This window comes from Haplochromis burtoni, unplaced genomic scaffold (genome assembly GCF_018398535.1).
Source record: "Haplochromis burtoni strain Fernald_Lab_line unplaced genomic scaffold, NCSU_Asbu1 Contig_2360, whole genome shotgun sequence".
NCBI classification, from domain to species: Eukaryota; Metazoa; Chordata; class Actinopteri; order Cichliformes; family Cichlidae; genus Haplochromis; species Haplochromis burtoni.
Window position 1 is genome coordinate 9449 of NW_024584721.1, and position 3748 is coordinate 13196.

The window sequence follows — 3748 nt, forward strand, 5'->3', positions numbered from 1 at the left end:
CATTGGACTGATGACAAAGACAACAGAGAAATGAAGCAGTAAAGATCAGAGACAGAGACAGAGCTGCTGTGGAAGCACAAAACTGTTTGATTGGCTGAGCTATTAAACTGGCCCCGCCCACTGAAGTTGAGCTCATCCAATGACATTATTTGTTGGTCATTGTGCTGCAGTGGAAGAACATTGTTCATGTGCTGTCTGTCTGGCTTTAATAACTCCAAAGACATGTTGCTGCACCTCTTTTTGCTTCTATCTCACATTATAGGTGAGTTTAAGAACAGGGATTAAAGTTTAGTTGAAGCTGCTGCATTAAGCAGATATACAGACTGCATTTCACTACTTTTCTTCTTTCTTTTTCCAGGACTAACAGCTGGAGACTCAATCACTCCTCAACAACCTGAAGTCACTGAAACAGAAGGAGAATCTGTCACACTCACATGTAGCTATGAGACAAGGTAGTTTTGACTTTATTGGTACAGACATGATTCTGACCTTCAGGCTCCTCAGTTTATACTCTCAAAGGAGCAAGATCACAGAGTGGTATATATCCTGATAATCGATATGACTCAGAAACATCACCTACATCAACTAATCTGACCATAGCAGCCCTAACCCTGGCAGACACAGCTCTCTACTACTGTGCTCTAGAAACACAGTGATACAAAGTGTAGAAGAGGCTGTACAAAAACCTGAACACAGATATCTGACTACTCTTCAAAGAGGAGGGAAGTGGTATTCAAAGCACAGCTTCATATCAGATGGATTCTGCTAATTCCTGTTTTATCAGAGTCACTGTGGTTACAGCTGCTAATGAAACACTGTGGGAGGATTCACATGAGCAGCAAATCCACATCAACCACAAACCAACTGCAGGAACGTTCAGACACAATAAAAACTGTCAAACATCAAAAGCTGCTCATTTACACTATTTTATATTTAGTGGATGAGGACATGCAGAAATGCAGCAGAAGCAAAATAAACAGAGTAACAGAGGTTTATCTCTTTAAGGTAAAATCTCTCACATGAAGCTAAAAGTCCAACCAGGAAGACCATCTCATGCTTGTTCCATTTATTCTCTTTGAACTCATCACATCAGATGATGATGCTCTCCTTCATCATTGTCCTGCTCATGTACTTTAAGTGTGTTCCCCTCTGGCAGGTCCAGACTCTCCTCTGTGCTTCTGCTCTGAACAACATTTCAGAGTGCCTGGCCTTCTTGAGGTCTCTGAGCAGGATCCTGGACGCTGCATCATCTGGTAGCTCTATTGTGCTTCTGAGGACTTTATGTGTCAGAGTGACACAATGGTGGTTTCTGTTTTACTGGACTTGTGTGCTAACCACAGTATAGGTTGATGCTTGACTCTGTAATTGCATCATCAGGTCTGCAGCAGTGTGTTCTGGACACTCTGGTGAAGAGAGGAGCTGAGCTGTCATCTGATCACCATCTGGGGGTGAGTTGAGTCAGGTGGTGGGGGAGAATGCTGGACAGGCCTGGCGTATCAAAGTGGTTCAGGTGATCTTCAACTCCCACCTCCAGCAGAGCTTTGGCAGCAGTCTGAGTGAGGCTGGGGACTCATTGCTGATGGGGCTGTGCAGAGCTTTGGCTGCAAGCTGGTTGGTGCTTGTAGTGTTGCTAACCTCCTAACCAGATCTCATTAACTCCTCGTGTTTTGGGGAATGAAAGGTCCAGCTGAAACATCCACTCTTTGTCAGATTGTTGTCTTCATTCTGGTGGTAATTCAGCTTTAATTTATGACTTATGAGTTTGTGCTTGTAGCTTCTGTTACCTCACCATGTTCTCTTGTGTCTGCTCATAGCTCTGTGGACTTGAGTTACCTGAAACCTGAAGGATTCTCTCATTGTCTGCTGTTTGGAAAGGACTGACTTGTAACAGAGCTGGAAAACTCACCTGCCCATCCACTCTCCACCCACTCAGCCTTCTGAAGCCTTCACTTACCTCCCTGACACAGAAACTCTAAAAGTGAAACACAAGAAAGGACTCTAATAAATACTATATAAGCAATTCTGACTGCACTGATACTCAGCAGTCGTTCTCTCGGGCAGTTCTCTGGTGTCTCCCTGCTCTGTCCCTCTGCAGGAAACCTACTTACCTGCCCCCCTGTCTTTGAACCTTCTCAAAATAAAAGCATGTAAAGCTTTAGCCTCATGTGGGCTGCGTTAGAGTCGATGCATTCCTGTAATCATGACACTGAGAGGTTGCTCCAGGGATTATGTTGGTGTTCCAATATCCTGGAACACCAACATGCACGCTCAGTCATCCAGGTAAGCAAATCCCAAAAAGTTGATTCTGTTCATCTGGATGTTTTCAGTGGGAGAAACGTTTCATCATCATCAGGTGACGTCTTCAGTCTCAGCTGACTGCAGGTTTCCAACCTTAGAAACAGGACATTTGCACAATGACTGAAACCAGCAGCACTGAATGAACACTAAATAATCAGCCATCAGAAAACGTTGTAAAAACTTTATTTACACAGAGACTTTCATATGTCCATGCTGTACATCTTCAGTTTTCTCATGGTACATTAAATAATGTGCTTTAAATAAGAAAAGACTCGAGCTGGGCAGAAACTTCAACATGTGAGTGTGACAAAAGCCTGAGGCACATCTGCAGGCTAAGAAGCGACCAGCTTCCTGTTTCCTCTACCCACAGGAACACAGAAAAACCCCACCAAAATAAAAGCAGGTGAGAATTCCCATTATGACCAGCAGAGGGTGCTGAAGAGAAAGAACCTATGCATGCCATAACATTAAGGCTCTTTCTTCCCATATATAATTTTCCCTCTAGAAGGGCTACGGCTTCTGACTTGTGTGTGTCTTCATGTGATGCAACAACACACTACTAGATGCAAAAACAAAACTGGCACATTTGACAAGGTTATTACTTCTCATGTGTCGTTAATTCTCATGTGCTTTAACAAGTAATTTCTAAAAGGCAAATTTTCCCACATGTTTTGCAAGGATGTGGTTTTTCACCGTTGAAGATAAATGTCCTGAATGGCAGGAAGCCTCGTGCCAGTGATGTGCTCTGCTGCCTTCATCACCCTCTGTAGTGATTTACGGCTGCTGGCAGAGCAGCTTCGTACCAAACTGTAATGCAGCTCGTCAGCAAGCTCTCGATCGCACACCTGTAGAAATGTGAGGTGATGTTAGCGTTCATGCCAAACTTCCTCGGCTTCCTCAGGAAGTAAAGCCGCTGGCGAGCTTTCCTGAAAACAACTAGAGCCTAAATGTACGAGACCTGAAAACATGATGACGTGAGACCTAAACATGGAAATTGCCGACTACAAACAAATGACACTAACACAATATATACACAGAAGGTAACGAGGGAATGTGCAACACAAGGCAAACACAGTTAACCTGACATAACAAGACAGGCAGGAAGCAAAACTGAATACACAGGAGATGGGACTATCAAAATAAAACAGGAAGCAAGACACATACGGAGAGGCGAACAAAGACCGCCTCTCTGTACACAAGCTTAACACTGAAACCGGGAGAGAAACAAACATGGGGACATGAGTGATTGTGGAAACAGAGAGGGAACATGGAACACCAGGACAGGGGTAAAAGAACGTGAGATGTGGAACAGCGAAAGCAAAGTGACAGAAAACTAAAGACAAGAAACTTTAAATATAACATAAGAAAACCAGAAAAGTACAAATGACACTGAATCAAAGAAGAGACGAGCTGAACACTTTCTATGCTCGCTTCGAGGCTGCAGCTAAGG

At 43.7% G+C, this 3748-nt stretch overlaps 1 long non-coding RNA gene across 1 annotated transcript; it reads left to right on the top strand.

Annotated features, from left to right (window-relative positions):
* Positions 1-6: 6 nt before the first annotated feature.
* Positions 7-404, top strand: LOC121813730. Its single transcript, XR_006053843.1, has 2 exons — positions 7-262; positions 359-404. It is a non-coding gene; the product is annotated as an uncharacterized LOC121813730 (long non-coding RNA).
* Positions 405-3748: the final 3344 nt, after the last annotated feature.